Here is a 17,592-nt window from a genome sequence, read left to right as displayed (position 1 = left end):
TGACTTCTGAAGGAAATCAGAGCTTTTACAAGAGGTGAAGAACGTGGACTTGGGAAGTGTGGGAAAATGTGACTCTTAGGGGGCTGTGAGAAAAGACCTGGCTAGCACTAGGATAATTAGACAGGTATGTATGCTGATAAAGGAGCCAAAAAGCTTGACACCAGACATTAGAACAGATAAGAGGGAGTCTCTACCAACTCCTGGGCTGCAGCAGTGTTTAGCACACTTGAGTCTTTCTCAGGTTAATTTAGATGTCCTGTTTGCTTATGCCCCACTCACTGTCTCTCTGTAATGGTTGGTGGTGCCCACCCATGTCTCTGTTGATTCACCGTGATCTGAGGAGAAGCAGCGCTGCTGTTCCCCATTTCCAGTCTAACAGAAATCCCATGTTTCAAGCTTCATGTTTTCAGCTTGTTTTATTGGCACATCCCATAATAACCCAATATGCATTTTCAGCAGGTGCTTTGGCAACAGAAGAGGAAGAGCACAGCCAACAATCAGAAACTTAGCAGGGGTGAATACACCACCAAAACACTTTCCAATTAGAATTCTTACCATGAAGAGGGCAATTGTTGCCAAATGCTTTTTCTCACCCAACCTCCTATGAAAATGGAGCATCACCATGGAATAGCGAAACATGGGGAGTTCCCACAAGGTTAACTCTTACCTGGTTCTCGCACAAAGAGCCCTGTAAACATTTCTCATGCTAGCAGAAAAGAATAGGTCTAGCATATGCATCAAAAAAACACTACCAAGGGTAATCTCTCTGAACTTCTCCTGCAAAGACAACATGGATTTTGGGGCCTTCTCCCCTTTACAAGCATGTGTAATAGAAATGAAGCTAACAACATTAGTTATATTACCACAATCTATACCTGGAATGCTATTTCTGGCCTTATAAAATTATAGTTTCCAAATAAGACCCACTCAGTGATTCAGCTGAATAACCAAAAGACTTTTCCCTAATGCTTCCCTCTGCCAAATCTGGAATAGTACTTCACCCAGCAAGTTCAGTTGTAGTTCAGTGGGCATAGTCAGGTCTAAGGATGCTAAACATATGGTCTCTCAGCTGTAGATCCCAAAGGTTTTGATGAAGAGGACATGCCTCAGCTGCCTCTAATCCTGAAGAATTTGATTGCTTTCTGAGTAGCAGAATGTACCCAAAGAACTTCTGCCATTAAAAAAAAAAATAGGCTTATCTTATTTTTTTAATATAGTAAGCAAAGTAAAAACTAGCTATTGTCTGGGCAGTTGCAGTCATTAAAGATGTTTAAATTATTTTCTCTGCTTAATCACAACAGTAGGTTTACCTCATGTATTGGTCTCACAGACTTACGGTATCTCACTGAGCTACCTAAACTTCAAAGGGCAGAATATCCCGCCACCCTTACCTACAGGTAACAGTAGGAAGCCCTCGTTTTGAACTGAACATTTTCATTTGTTAGGTTAAGGTCAACACAGAAAAGACAGCTTTTCCAGACATCCCAAAAGAAAACCAGCTCATTCCTGTTATCTGTAAATCCTTATATTAGCCCAGGTTACAAACAGAGGATGAACGGCCAGACCAGGTTGCAAGCGGACATGCTTCCCGTCTCTGGCTGCCATCCAGGTGTCCTTCCATGACACCTGGATAAACCCAGCAAGGATTAAGTACTCTCAGCAGGGCCAGGAAACTGGCCTGGTCTGTGTGGCTGGCCTCCCCCTTCAGCACTGCTTTTACTTACAATTATTTCAGGCTTTGTTAACCAGGCGTGGTCAATTTGACTTCCTCAGCAACAAGCTTAAAAAACAAATAATCCAATTAATGGAAGAAGCAGGGTGTAAAAGTGTTTTGAAAGGGTTGGAAAGGCCAAGAGGAGCAGCTGGCACATCCCTGGTGGGACATCTCCTTCCAAACAAGGGCACACAGAAACCCCTTGTTAGCACAGCGGGGACAGCAGTGTGGCTTGCTTTTTGAACCCTGCAGTCCTCAGGACCATGACACATCACTGAGGCTCAAAACCAATACAACAAAGCCCTGTATGCCGAGCAGACATGCAGACTTACAGACCTGCAGTTAAATAAACTCCAGAGACAAATGCTAACAATTGTCAGTGCTGCCCACTTCCGATCCTATGACAACATCTCAACAAGGGCTTATATAAAACTTCTCTCTAGCTCATCAACCCAGCCTTCATTAGGCAGCAACAAAGAAATGTCAGAAGTTATTTAAGAGTATATATTTAGTCCTGAAATGAGTGTTTGTGCTTTAGCTGAGGTGGGAGAGGGGTGTGGGAAGAGGAAGATCGAGAAGTGTTCGTAGTTACTCATATGGCAGCCATGGAGAGTATGTGTAGGGCTATTCATTCGAAATGTTGTCTTTGATAATGGCATTCAGCTGCAGAAATCCCTAAATATCATTCACAGAGAGAGAGAACTCCTCTGCCTGCCTGGAATAATTAAAATTCAGGGCTTTGTTTCAAATTCCTTGTACCACTACTCCAATTCTCAGCCTCACTGTATAAAACCATGTGACAAAGAAGTTGTGTGACTACAAAAAACCCCACCATGGATACCCTTTTTCAGAAAGATTCACCACAAATATTAACCCTTTCAAATGCGGGATGAAATTCCTCCCAGCCCCAAGTAACAACTCAACATTGGTGTTTATGGCCACAGCAATATCAGCACATGACCAGGCCTGTAAGATTTATTGTTGATGGACTGAGGAAAAAGCTGTTGGTCTTCCCTATTTGATCCTGCCCCACCCAAGCAGCCAGGATCATGCCTGCAGCCTCCTTACAGCTTCTCCCCACAGTACTGAAGGAAGGAGAAACAGAGGGCATCAGAGAGGAAACACCCCGTCTCCCTTCTCCATCATGCCCTTGCTTATGTGTTTATGTCTGTCCCTTGGAGCAAGGAGAGGAAAGGTCCTCCCTTTATCCTAGAGATAAAATCCTATTCCCTTGCAAGCAACAGCAAAATGATTAATTGCAAATTGCAAAGACTTCATCTGCAGGGTCTTAAGATGAGGCCAAGTCACAGAACATGTGAAATGTTGAGAAAGGAAAACACCAAGACCGAGTGCTGGGGTGCTGCAGGATAAGGTTAGTCTCTCTTTTTGAAATTCTTGTGCATAAAACTGTTCCAAAACTTTTTGAAGTTTTGTAGATTAGGAACAATAGCCACACTGACAGCAGTAAATTACACTCCATCAACTGTTAATGGCACAGAACATGCATACACCACTTATACTCTCCCACTGATGAGTGCCTGAGACAGCTCTTAGTCCAATGAGTTAATTTCCACTCTAGAAAACAGTTGAGGCAGAAGTGAGGATAGTGCAAACGTCTTCTGGAATACCAGTCCAAGCACTAAAATCTAGTTCCTAAGTTCGGTCTTCTTCACGCCAACTGACTCCATGGAGGTTCACTTGCACTGTCACGATTTCCTACAGAAGAAACACCAAAGACGTAACAGAATGTTTTCAAAAACTCTTCAAAAACTAGAAAAATAAAGAGAGAAACAAATGAAATCTAACATTTGTACCAGTTTCCTACAGGTGCTGCTAACCTCTTGATCACTCACTTTCTGAGCACTTCTTGTTTGTATGTCTTAATTTGCATGAACCACTCTTGTAGAAGACCAGAGGTGATGATGGAAAAAATGGCTGTGCAGATGTCCTTTGAATTCAATTTATCTGTTGTTTGTCATTTCTTGGATCCTTAGCAGGCACCAGCCTGATTTTGTGTCCCAACTCTGTGGCCTGCAGAAAGTCCAGGCTTGGAAACATGAAACAACAGGGAGTTTACTCAGAACTTCCCATAGCTAGCCAGAGTTGTTTGGCAAAATACATCACTCACAGTAACACTAATTCCATTCTCCACACCTGCATTGAAAAGAAACAAATGAAGTGACAGACTAAAAAAGAAAAACAATTACTTTCCACAAATTAACCCTATTTACTTATTACATAAAAATCAGGACTTGTTTCAATTTTCTTACTCATTCTTGTACATTGACTTTTTTTAGATGATGAAATATATTCACTCATTGGGGGAAAACAAATCTTAAAAAGAAAGCTGTAAAGCATTAATTTTCTAAAGACCAAAGAAATTCACTTTAAGGCAGCAGAATCTTTAAAGTGTAATTTCAAAAAAAATTAGTGTCTTCTTTGCTGGACTAGAATAGTTGGATGGAAACAATTATAGTCAGCACTCGCAGGTTCTTTACAGGCTTTCTCACGCACTGCCACAAAGTGAGCCTCTGATGGTCTCCTGTCAGGTAACTCCTGTAAGCAGTGATTCAGAGTATATACAGATAATCCTAATCCACAGAAGTGACGGCTGGATGGCAGAAAGCCCGTGAGAAGGACATGTGGAAGGGGAGCTCACCAAACACAGCAGGGGCTGTATGCAGAACCACTGCACCAGAGGCCTCAGCAGCTGCTATTTACAGCTCATCTGGGCTGGCAGCAGCAGCTCCCCTGCTCCAGCACACTGGAGCAAACAGCCAAGGCCGCCAGGGAGCTGTAACACGGGCTAGCATGTAATATTTCACCTTGCAGCTGGCACAGCTTGGTTTCCTACTTTATTAGCTCACTCAGGAGGGGAACACACCATTTTAGGTGTCTCTGCAGGCCTGACACCTCCTTCTCTTAATACTGGCGTGAATCAGGATTGACTCCTCTGTTCCCCCTGCAAGTGCATTGCACAAGCACAACACGCCAGATGTTTCTCACTGACCATAAATGTCTTTCACTTTATGGTAAGGGACTCACAGAAACCGTCACTAGCACTGAGCAGCCTAAGATAAACTCACCATGCAGAGTTCAAAGCAGTTTTGGGCTGCTCTGCCTTGGTGAGCTGTCAGTGGAGACACAAAAGAGCTGAACCAGAATCTGGACACACCAACGTATGGTTGTGGCTGTAACTCACCAAAATTAACACAACAGAGGCCTCACTCAGCCTTCCTCTGACCTTATTTTTCCCTGGCCTTCTGCCTGGGGCTCGCAACCCCTACCAGGATGCAACAAAAACCATTCGGATTTTGCAAACGGAAGCCCAAGAACTGATCCCAGCACACGTCAGGGTGTTGCAGGGCTGTGAGTGAAGCAGCAGGAAACCTCTCCCTTTTGCCTGGTCCTGAGCCACTTGTCCCCCAGCACATGCATTTTCACAGCATGTGTCTTCAGAACCCTGAGTGATAAGGTGACCTTGTCATAGCCCTTCTAGTACAAGGTGACCTGCCTAGTGGATGAGGCAAGGACTACAGATATGGTCTCTCCAGACTTCAATAAAGTGTTTGACACCATCTCGCACAGCATCCTCCTGGAAAAACTGGTTGCTCATGTCTTGGGCAGGTGGACTCTAATGGGTAAAAACCTGGCTGGATGGCCAGGCCCAGAGATTTGTGGTCAATGGGGTCAAATCCACTTGACAGCTAATCACTAGTGGTGCTCCCCTGGACCCTGTTTTTGGGTCCAGTCCCATTTAACATCTACACTGATGATCTGGACATGAGGATTGAGTGCACCTTGAGTAAATTGCCCGAGGACACTAAGCTGGGTGGGAATGTTGACCTGCTTGAAGGTAGGAAGGCTCTGCAGAGAAATGAACAGACTCAATGGGCTGAGCACAACTGCAGGAGGTTCAATAAGGTGAAGTGCCAGGTCCGCACTTTGGTCACAACAACCCCCTGCAGCACTACAGGCTGGGGGAAGAATGGCTTGAGGGCTGTTCTGCAGAAAGGGACTTGGGGGTGCTGGTTGACAGATGGCTGAATATGAGTCAGCATGTGCCCAGGTGGCAAGGAAGGCCAGTGGCATCCTGGCATGATTCAAGGATAGTGAGGCCAGCAGGATCAGGAAAGTGGTCATTTCCCTGTAGTCAGCATTGATGAGGCAGCACTGCATTCAGTTCTGGGCCCCTCGCTTTACAAAGGACGTTGAGGTGCTGGAGCATGTCCAGCAAAGAGCAAGAAGGCTTGTGAAAGGACTAGAAAACATGTCTTATGAGGAACACCTGAGGGAGCTGGGTTTGCTTAGTCTCAGAGAAGAGGAGGCTCAGGTGGGATTTCGTTGCTCTCTACAACCACCTGGAAGGAGGCTGTACTGAGGTGGGGATTGATTTCTTCTACTGTGCCTGCAGTGAGAGGACCAGAGGAAATGGCCCTAACCTGATACAGCGGAGATTCAGGTTTGATATTAGAAAAAAATATTTTCACTTTTAGGGTGGTCAGGCATTGGAATAGGTTTCCCAGGGAGGTGGCAGAGCTACCATGCCTGGAAGTGTTTGGTGGCTCCGGGTGGCAGTTTAGTGGTTTAAGGATTACAGTGGTAGTGTCAGGTGGACAGTTGGGCTTGACGACCTTAAAGCTCTCTTTCAATATTGACTCTTCTTTGATTCTGTGATTCTATTAATGTCTATGGGATCATGGGCATCCCTCATAGGGCTGGCAAACCCAGAACCTATCTGCAAAATGCTTTTCATTTTTTGCTGGATTAAAAAAAGGTAATTAGCATAGAATCATAGAATAGTTTGGGTTAGAAGGCACGTTTAAGGGTCATTTACTCTAACACCTCTATAATGAGCAGGGAAATTTTCAGGACAATCAGGTTGCTTAGAGCCCCATCCAGCCTGACCTTGAATGTTTCCTGGGATGGATCATCCAGACTGACCTTGATTGTTTCCAGGGTTGGGGCATCCACCACCCCTCTGGGCAACTTGTTCTGGTGTTTTATCACCCTCATTATAAAAAACTTCTTCCTTTTATTAAATTTAAATCAACCTTTTTTCAGTTTAAAACCACTAGCCCTTGACCTACTGCAACAAGCCCTGCTAAGAAGTCTGTCCCTGTCTTTCTTGTAGTACTGAAAGTACTGAAAATACCTTCTCAGACTTGATTCTGTAAGCTCTGCACTTCTCAGCTTTCTTTTCTGTAAAAGCTGCTTGCTTTTCTTTTCCTCTGATACTTTTTAAGAGCATGCATGGGGTTTAATTTTCTCTCTCCCAAAACTATTTTTCACTTCCCTTCATTGTTTGCCCTTCTTTGAAAAGAGCTTTGAAAACCTAAGGTGGAAAATGTCAATTATTGAAATAGTTGGAAAGCATTTACAGTATTTTCCACAGTATAAAACACTCAGAGGAGTTAACCAGAAGAAAATGTAGCAACTTTCCTCTCACAATTCTTTGGGAGATTTAATGCTGGCAATTATAAGAATGCAAATGGTATTTCCAGCTAAACTGTGCTTGTGACGAAGCAATTTATTAGTAGTAGTTTACTAAATTTGGGGATCAAAATACAGAGCTCACCTTATGGTTGTGTCACTGGAGGCAAGGAATGGAGAACAGAGCTTATTCAGACAGATTTATTTTTCTAATAAGATGTGAAGAGTTTTTTTCTTTCTTTTACAAGTAACAAAAGAGCAGCATTTCTTCTCAAGGGTTGATTTCAGAGAAGGATTTAAAATTGCATTAGAAATTTGTGTGGCCCTCAAAGGTGTCATAGAAGAAAGATGACTCTGTTTGCTACTCTATTTCTACATTACTGAGTTTATAGTTAATTGAATTGCTACTGCATTGAGTGATGTTTATGCAGACTGCCTGTTTTCTGCTTTTTGAGTGGAAATTGATAATGAAAAATAGCTGGCTTATAAAAAAGCATAGATACAGGCTACTGCACTTCAGAAACTTATGTCTACATCTTCTGTCCCTTAGGGTACACCTCACACCTCTGTATGACTGGAAATGTATTGCTCTGTAGGGCTGGAAAATTGATGCCTGGGTAAAATGGTGGAAATGAGCAGCAAAAAGGGGCACAGCCTGCATTCCCAACCTTGACCACTTTGCACACATACAGCAATAAAACCTTGGTCACAAATATCCTGAGGGGGAGGAAGGGAGATGAGTTTCCTGCTTGCAGCCCTGTCTGCTCTGCTGCCCTGAGCAGACAAAAGCCTTTCCAATGTCAGGCTGGTTCACACACAGCAGGATAATTTTTTGAATTAGTGACTGACAGCAGTCTGGAGCTTCAATATCCTCACAGTATTGTTCATAGCAATTAACACTTTGGTGGTGACCAGTTAAACACCAGAAACACTCTCTCTCTCCCATCCTGCTGGAAGTGAAAGGAGCACAGGGACAGGACAGAGATGGCAAGAAGGAAAATTGCTGGCATTTCAGCCAGTCGGCTGGGGTCTGCGTGCCCATGGAGGCCCTTGCATCACTCTATATCCTCCTTGTACCTAGATCATAGGTCCTCAGGTGCACCCCCAGCATCTTCCTCTTGCCCCATCCCTCCACCAGGATCACAATTTTCCCCTCCTATATCCCCCACTCTGCCAGCCCCAAGCACCAGGACCCTATGGTCTCACTCCTTTTCTTCCCAATTCAATTCAACCTTGCTGAAATATGGGATGTTCTACCTCCACAATGTGTACCATCTTCCAGAGATGGTGTTGCTGGGACCTGGATCCACACAAAAGGAGATTTACATGGGTGCAACACCATCCAGGAGTTAAGGGAATCTGTGTATTCCCACCCCATAATGAGATCCCTCATTACCGCACTGGCACAAGGCCAAGCAACCCCGTTTCCCCTTTCACCAGCTGGATCACTCTTAGAAATTTTTCCTCCCTAGAGGCAAAGGTCTCTACAAGAACAGTGGGCAAGGAGACCCTAGAGGGGGGCCAAGCCACCACCACTCAACTGGGAGAGAAGTGTTAAGCCTTACATGGTGAGTCTGTTCACAGGGTCACATGCAGAAGGGCTTTTCAGGAACTCTGGAAAATACCTGTAAAGAAAATACATTAATCCACACAGTAAACACACTGGCATTTCTGGCCCTGCTGCATGTTTGGACACTTCTGCTTGCCAGGGCAGCACTCTATTTTCTGCATGTTGCCTCCAGAAACAGCCTGCATTTTGAACAGTCTTCAGTGCTGAGAGCCAGAGCTGGAGGAGACAAGGATAAGGGGACCACAGAGGGGATGCATTCAGTTGCTGGGAAGCAGCCATAAGCTCTCTACTGTGAAGTGGCTTTTACTGGCATCACCTATTTGCTCTGACACCTGATGCCCAATAGAGCATAAACAGAAAACCCATCAGGAAAATAGTCAGGAAAACAGACAGTAACCCTGTTACTGGGTTTACATTTTCCAGGCCTGATTTGCAGTGAATAGTTGAGCTTTACTGCCAAGGTAAGGGGCACTAGGATCCAAAGTGAGACCTGGTATTCTTGGCGAACTGAATTAACAGCGGCAATGATAGCACGTGACTTGCACTGGAAGTGGGTAGACAGGGAAAGCATGCTGAAAAAGCCATTTGTATTTTCTGAGGCCTCTGGTCCTCAGCTGCAAATTTCAACACCGAATCCACCACTGCTGAGACTTTTGATTAACAAAGAGCACTCTCCTGAATAGATGATTTTACTCCTCATAAAAGAAGTCTTATGGTGATGAATTAGGTTTTATATGAGGTAGTAGAGCAATGAAATATACCCCACTTACCTGGGAAGACTCAATCCCTACCTACACTGGATTCTAGATGAACAAAGTCCACATGCTGCACTTCTTACAGACCCAGTTCTGTTCAGTCACGATACATTTCTGTCTGCAATAACTACAAGTTTTGCCCAAAAAATGGTACCTAAAATTGATTTCCATTGTGGCAGCATCTTGGTTTCTGATAGCAGACTAGAGAGATACAAACATCGGAGTCCACCTCCATAATATCACAGCTTTTAAAGCTGGTTGCACATCTTCAGATTCAAAGATCTGGGGACACAATCAAGGCAAACTCCTCTTCAGTATCACCCTTGGTCTTTCCTGATCCCAAACGTGATGGAGGCTTTTCTAGCCCCTGCATTTACTGATCACTTTATTTATGTTTCAACATAGCATTCGTGGCAGCCTCTGTTCTAAATCAGGCATTGGGAATATGGGGCGCAGGAGGTATGGGTAGATTCAGCTGCACGGCAAAAATAATGATTTCCTGATGCACATGGTATCTCTGTGTTGTACTTCAAGTGCATCCTCCACCTCTTTTCTTTTTTCCTATAGAGATGTATCTTGAAATAATTAAAGGAAAGCAATATCTGGGCATTGCTTCTTTCTGCTACAGTCCAAATTTATAAGCAAATGCACCAGACTTGTTGGTCCTAATTAGTATTGTCTGCATGCCCACAGCTAATGCAGTACATGTTAAAATGCTCTCAGAGTGGACAAACACTGAACAGAGAGTAGTAACTTCTGAGTTTGCTCAAATGCCTCATTAGATTCTCCTTCCAAGCCCAAGTTCACTTTTCCTTATGTCTTTTGACAATTATAGAGGCTAGCAAGGTCAAAAGTTTCCAAAAGTGACCATGCAGAGCTCTAAAGAAACTCCCAACAATTAAAATCCATGACAGTTAAAATGGTCACTGTTCAACTGGAAAGACTCAAGCTCTTCATGTATCAGTCACAGCAAAAGGGTCCCTTTCCTGCTCCCCACTATGAACCTTCATCCTTGGAGCCTGTGAGCCTACCCAGTTGGGATAGGGATAGCAGGCTCCCAGGGACCCATTCCCCTGCTTTATGCTGCAGAAGACCCAGGGTAAGACGTTTATCAGCTCTCTCTTAAACACAGCCCTGGCAAACCTAAAAAAGCTGATTTTGTCATCTTTTATCACTTTTTTTTCCCCTCTGAGGCATAAAAATGAACAGGGGACTTGGGACTTACTGACAGAGACCAACTTCTCTACAGTCTCAGGAAACATGGCCTTTGCCATCTTCTCTGAGAAACACACAGTGGTTCATATTTACACAGTGTAAGTTTGGTACACATCCATTTGACCAAGCATGCCAACATTTTGTATTCATTTGGCCCATGATGTCTCCTCATTCATAAAAAAGCAAAAACAGAGGCCTGGATACCCAGTTGCTCTAATTATTTAAAGGAGTTTCTGATGCTGGCAAGGTCTACAGCACACATAATTCAGCCTCCCTACCTTTCTCAAAAACTAGACAAACACGTCAGTGTATTTTATACAAGCCTTACAGGACATTGGTTATTTTATTTACCTGAGGCCAATTTCAATGTAAGTGCTTTAAGAAGCTAAAGCCAAATAATGTTAACCCCCTAATTGCCTTGCCATCCCAATTATACTTTTAAGTTCCCACTCTGTTCTCTCTATGACTTGTTTTTTTCAGGTATAAATGGTTTTCAAGAACAATTTGCCTTAAGCGTAATAATGCATTAGTTAAGATTTTACTTCACAGAGTTTGAGAAATGTGAAAAAACTGCAGAATTTGAACTCCACTGTCACTTGCTAGGAGTTAACTCTAACTTATGCAACCATGCTGGCTTTGAACAGAGACAGCACCGCCAGGCTGTGTGTGACATCTTGAGGTGTTTTAAGATTCTGGTCTCTGATTCCTGTGGTAGTATTTGGTTGAAAAGGCTTGAGAGTAATTGCTTGAGAGCAGAAAACTTGTTCCTTTTTGTTTAAGCACCTGGATAGGATTAGATGTGACATAGCTACATGTTGTCTTGCAGAAATCATTTAATTTTTCTGTTTTCTGTCCTTGTATGAGGAGTCAGGACTGCCTTACTAAGCCCACAGTGATCAGCTGAGGAGATACATTCACCAGTTTCTGTGTAATGATCACAAGCCAGTTAGTTCAGTCTTGGGTCTTATATATTTCCTACTCATAATCTGGAGAGCAAATGATTTCATGGTTTTAGAAGAGTAGCCACAGCCTCGTGCCAGAAGAGCAGTGTGCACCTTGGGTCCCACAAGTGGGACAGAGATCTGGTATGTGAGATACTCTCTACTTTCAAGTGGGAAAAATTTCCCAGACAAAGTTTAGATTTCTCTAAAAATTGTGCAGGCATATCTTGTTTTATAACATACCTGAAGAGTATTTTCTTTGCCTATACCTACAGCAGTGGGGCCAGAAATTCCTCCTGAGTGTTGGGGAGATGAACAGAATGGCTTGGGCTGCAGTACACACCTGGTCCAAAGGATCTGTATGCCTGTCAACCCTTTGCACAGACCTCTTGGAAGCAGTTCATGGCTTTGAAATCACCATCCTCTGCTCTCACTTAGATGTTGACCTACTCTGTGAACGTACTACACGGTAAAACTTTACTCTCTTCCTGTTTCAAAAAAAGTTTGACCTGTTCATGTAACTCACTACAGAAAGGCCAGACATGATCAAAATATTATGGACCAAGTCAGTAATGAACTTGGATGGAATTTGGACATGTAAGTGCAAAAAGTGCAAAACTACAGGTTTCCCTGATGGTTCCCTCACAGTAGACTCTTCTCAGATCAGGGGCCATACCAGCTGGTGAGCATCAAACCCAGAACATGTGAATTTATTTGAATTTCAAAATAGGGGAGGTTTCCCCTGTATCATTTACCTGTGAATGACTGCATGAAGAGAGAGGGAAGCACAAGGGATCTTACATTTTTGTATTGGCTGAAATATATAAGTCCACTAATTATATTATTAAAAAATGCTTTGTTAAAAATTGTTGAAGTCAGATTTTAATGACAATTAAATTAAGTGCAGTGATCTTCCCTTCAGTGAAGTCAGATTTTCAGCTGCTACGCACCATGGCCTTTACCCAGCTGTTACCCAAAGCAATGTTTTTTAAACAAACACTGTGTGCCTTGAAAATTCTGTATGACAGATGATCTCAAAATGAAGATTATTTAAGGGTCTGTGACTAAGGTCCATCAGCAAGTGTCTAGTCTTCCAGGTTGCTGCTACCTCTGTTTGAAAACACCAAAGTGAGTGCTGGCCAGATTATCTCCTCTGTCCATGCTAACACTGCTTACATACATCATATCTCTCTTTCTGCTGTTTTATCTTCCAGAGTGAAGGTAATATCTGAGTAGGTCATTAAATTTTATTCAGAATGTTAAGAACCTGCTCAGCTCTCTTTGACTCTCTGGTCCTATTCACTGCCTGCTTCAGGGGACAGATTAGAGGTCTGCGTTATTTTGCTTTCAGGATTTGTCTCAATGGATCATGTTAAATCCTGCTTCAACTAACATGCAGATGAAAATACAGTATAGTAAAACTTAAAAAATACTACCACAAACACTACCAAGAGTTAGCAGAAAACTCAGGTGGAGGCCTTAGATAGAACAATGGTGGGAGACATGAACACATACGGATACAGAGCACTTGTCTTCCCCTAGACAATCGTGTTCAATACTTATTGTCTTCAAATTAGTGGCTTCCTGACTGCACAGCCATCTCCTTTGCAAACAAATCTTTCCCTGTGGCAAATTCCAGCACCAAAGCAGAGCCATTCAATGTGGTCTACCTCTTGTTCCTGCTCTTTGTGTTGCCAGCTCTTGGGTGGCTGGAAATTGCCTCTGTCAGGAAAGAGCACAGGGAACGGCACTCAGAAATGTTGTGATAAAAAGAGACAGTCAGTGCCCTTCTCAGTGTTTTGTTTTGATACTCTTCAGTTCTCCATTACAAACAATAATGAGAGGCTGAATACCCTGAATAATAACAAACCAGATAATTTTCTTTTTCTGCCCATTCAGTGTTTCTGCTACACAGTTCCCGGGATGCTCATTGCCAGGATGCCAGGTTAGCTCTCAGACAGCAATACAGAAATGTGCCACCCAAATGGCAGCATTCTTGACCCTGAGCCGGGAGTGGACCCAGCAAGGCTGGGAGAATAAGGTGGGTGCAGAGTGGACAGGGCTGCACCACTGCTGTGTTTCTGGAAGCAATTGCCTTTGAGCAAAGTCCTGCCAGGTCCACGCTGGCTCTTTGCCCGTGGTACAATTTACCCACAAATAAGGTAATTCATCCATGGAAAATGAACAGTGGATCTATCAGCTGTTTCTTTTGTAAAACTGCCACCCTGCAGCAACACCAATGAAGCATGACCTTGGTGTAGGCACTGTTGCTCTTGCTTTGACACCTTGTCGACAACGTTCCACATGCCAACAGCTACAACCCTCAGTGAGCTGACGGGGATACCAGAAGCTGAACCTCAGAAGGACTTTTTGCCTGTACCAGTTATCCCAGTCATCTGCTGTGTCTGGCTTCTCAGTTCCATCACTCAACACCATTCCAGCCAGTTTGATGCAGTGCTGCTGTGTGCTCTGCGGGTGCAGCCTGAGCCTTTGTCAGCCAACCATGGTTTGGTTTGCCAGAAGCTCAGTCTTCAGTACTCTCACTTGCACTGGTTTGAGATCAAGACTCTTTGGTAAGCCACTGACCTGAGACTTTAAAGCAATACAGGCAACTCAGCATCTACATAGATTCCCATGGATTTCTGCAAATAAGCTGCTTGAATGGAAAGGAAGTGGCTAAAGACCGGTGAAGGTTTGTGTCCAAAGATTTTTGAGTCTATCTATCAGCATCTGCAGGTAAGGAGTTGTCATGGGGACTTCAGCCTTTCATCAGCACTGGAAAATGACACATAGCCACTTAGCTACAAAACCCCAGTATTTAGATATTTGTCTCCTAGTACTTATATAATTCTAAACTTGTAGTCCTAAAGTCTCGGTCCTTTTGTCCTCATTATTTAGATAATTAGACCTCACAAAGCCTTATGAAAATGGTGATGATATTCCGAAATCGTTAACTTGAATTAATAAGACTTGAGGGGGGAGAGTGTTTCAGGGTTTTTTCGGTAGATCTTCTAGGTAGAACTACTAACAGACTCGCTGTCTGAAGAGGCTTTCTGCCAGTCCACTGCATCCTGCCTTGCATGGACTCACCATGGCAAGCCAGAGCTCCTCTACTAAGAGAATCAAATGAATTATGGATCATTATATCTTAGAAACACAGATGGAACTTTTTGATAAACTTCTGATATTGTACTGTTTATTAATATGTGGAGCTGTTACACAGTTTCTGCAGGTACTGGAGTAGATATTTACAAGTACCAGGTAACCACTTTCCCTTTAAACTAAACTCATTTAGGGGATTTCTGAATCAGGAACTGTATGTCTTTCTACTGTGTCTTTTGAAGTTAATCTCCTGTATTTATACTAGATTTTTTTTTCACCAATAATGATCATAGATAAAACAGTGTATATTCACCCATGGATATTGTCTATGCACTTCAGAATACCTTGATGGAATTGCAAATTATAGTTTACATTATAATATACTGGAATATTATATCAGCACTTCCTGTGATAATCTAGTAAATGCTATGATCTTTATTATCTCAGTAAATTTTTCTTCTTGAAGTTACCCAGGAATTTTAGGAGATCTTCATACAGATACTTAAAGAAATTAGTCATTTTATGTATCTCATTTGGTCAGATCACACTTAATGAGTACCAGTTTAGTAGCCTTTGGGAGCATTTTATTAAATTCTCACATCCAACTTCATCAGAAAGAACCCTCATGCTATAATTCTACTGCTCTGTGCCCAGACTCACAGGCTTATTCTGTCACTAATCCTCTGACTTCAGGGAAACTGCTGGGGGAATATGATGCTATTCACATAAGTAAAGGCATCACAGTCTGTCTCTTCAAAAGATATTTTTTCTCTTTAAACCCAACCTGCACCTAACTAACCTGGCAGCAATAATTTTTAGAGCTGTGTGGTTTACTCTCATCTACTTGTTCTAGTCGTTCCACTACACTGCTGATCTGCACAGGGAGACTGAAAAAAAATGAGCCAAAACATCAGTTGAGTAAACCTTCACTTCACAAAAGAGAAAAACTTGACAAATCTGACAGGCTAGTGCAAAAGGAGCATAGAAATCCCTACCAAAAATATGTGGGAGGGAACGTATATTTAAAATAGGACCGCCTAATTCAGCTGCTAAGTCAGTGTAAGGAGCTCTGTATGTCTGTGTGTGAGGGAGGGAGAGGGAAAGACAGAGAGGGAGAGAGGAGCAGAGGGAGGGAGGGGGGGGAGAAAGAGACCAATGTGCCTTTCACAGAGCTGGGAGCTTGATGGGAATGTTTGATTAGCTCCTCTCTGAAAGAAAAAAGGTGTCCAGGCCTCCCTCTGCTGCCTGCCTCTTTTTCTGTAAAATAATGTTGGCTGGAGTTCGGGGTACAGAAAAGCTTGGAAAAAAATCCACTCTCATACTGTGTGGAGAAAAGGAATAAAAAGTTGCGCACACCTCAAGCAAGGTAATTCTGATGTTGTTTCTCTGCTATATTTATTTAGGGGGGAGCGGGGGAAGTTGTGTTTTTTGCCTGTTGATAATAGTTAAATATTTTCACTGCTGAGAAACTGTAGGGACATGATGTTTTATTTAGCATTCCAGCTGTGTGCTTAGGATCAAAGACCTAAGAAGCTGAAGACATAAAAGTAGAATGAAATTGTACTTTACTCATATATACTTCATGAAGTATTTATGAAAGCATTAAGCCCCTGCTGTTAAAGTGGACACATATACTCATTCCCTGAACAGCAAGAGCTTAGCTATATGATAAAGAATGGTGTGTAAAAGCCACACACCAATAGATATTAATTCAAGCCTTCTGTTCAAATAGTGTGTGATAGACAGTGCAACTTGTTCCTAAGTTTAAAACTGTTTTGCTTTCAAGACTTTTTCACGAAGTCTTTTTGATCAATAAGAAGGTGTGTCCTGTATCATTAATTAACACTACCTGGCACTGGGGAACACTAATCTCCAAGGCACAGAATGGAAAATGGTATTATTCCAGTGATGTGTGTTTCTGTGGCGTGAACTCCCTCGCTAATGGATAGAGATGTATGAACAGTACAGTAGCCTAGACTCTATACAGCCTTTTGTGATGAGTGCTTGTTTTGGTGGTGAGGCTCCAAAAATGAATAGCATTGTCAAGCCTGCCACAGCCGCTCAGCTCTCTGTGGAGAGATTAGAGTCTGGATAAGTCTCTTCAAAATGTGATTTCTCTCCGCTAGTACAAACATGAACCAAATGCCCCAAGCTAAATATCAATTCTAGTTAATATTTTGTTCCTAGAGTTTATGGCAACTACACCACATTCAGAGCAAAAAGCAAAATTACAGATTACAGAGGCAAGTCCTCCTTAGAGCACACTGCTTTTTCTCTAACCTCTCCAAAATGTAAACAAAACACCAAAACAAAAGAAAACATACACAGGGAAAAATGTGTTTAGATGGCTGTTAAAATACATTTTACTGAGAAGAGCCATGGGGTTGTATGTGTTTATAGCTTTTGTTTTCCTATATGCATCCTGAAATTAAAAACACTTTGCATTTGTCTACACTCAAAGAAAATCTATGTTTTTCTGTATCTGTATTATCATATTCAGACTTTACTCAGTTCATCACTTGAATGACAGTCATGGCTGTAAGACTGATCTCTTTCAGAGATGCACAGAGAACTCAAGCAAAAATAACTGCATGACAAACACATTAATTTTCAAGTATTAAGTTAGTATCTTATATTAAACAGACTTATTTTGCTTGCATTTTTTATCTAATCCTTTGAGTTGCTGGGGTTGTTCTCCCCGGGATGACTTCCTGTCTTTTAGCTATTCAGTACATAAAAAGCATTTATTTAAGAAGACACTTTGAATGTATTGCTAATACTGTGTTTCCACCTGTAGTAGTAATGTTATGTTCTTAACTTGCCTTTAACTTGTTCCTACCTTTACTTTATGTAAGTCACTTT

The 17,592-nt window shown here is 42.5% G+C and overlaps 1 protein-coding gene and 1 long non-coding RNA gene across 12 annotated transcripts in view; one reads left to right on the top strand and one right to left on the bottom strand.

Moving 5' to 3' along the window:
* Positions 1–267: 267 nt before the first annotated feature.
* LOC121661629 overlaps positions 268–17,592 on the bottom strand; it is a 29,625-nt gene continuing 12,300 nt past the window's right edge. Inside the window, exons 4-6 of one of the 2 annotated variants that reach the window (XR_006015054.1) lie at positions 8,713–8,772; positions 3,529–3,868; positions 268–3,430 (exon numbers count right to left, since the gene is read on the bottom strand). This is a non-coding gene — a long non-coding RNA (uncharacterized LOC121661629). The remainder of the gene's footprint in view (positions 3,431–3,528; positions 3,869–8,712; positions 8,773–17,592) is intronic. The other variant, XR_006015055.1, reaches the window with a different exon arrangement.
* The window catches only part of VIT (vitrin), a 54,619-nt gene continuing 52,898 nt past the window's right edge, over positions 15,872–17,592 (top strand). For all 10 annotated transcript variants that reach the window (XM_042022002.1, XM_042022007.1, XM_042022006.1 and 7 more), the window contains exon 1: positions 15,872–16,096. The gene's annotated coding sequence lies outside the window, so the exon portion shown is untranslated. The remainder of the gene's footprint in view (positions 16,097–17,592) is intronic.

This window comes from Corvus kubaryi, unplaced genomic scaffold (genome assembly GCF_017639235.1).
Source record: "Corvus kubaryi isolate FWS band 111438036 unplaced genomic scaffold, C.kubaryi_AGA036_p1.0 37184, whole genome shotgun sequence".
NCBI lineage: Eukaryota > Metazoa > Chordata > Aves > Passeriformes > Corvidae > Corvus > Corvus kubaryi.
Note: the sequence above shows the minus strand (reverse complement) of the source record. Positions and strands in the feature narration are given on the sequence as shown.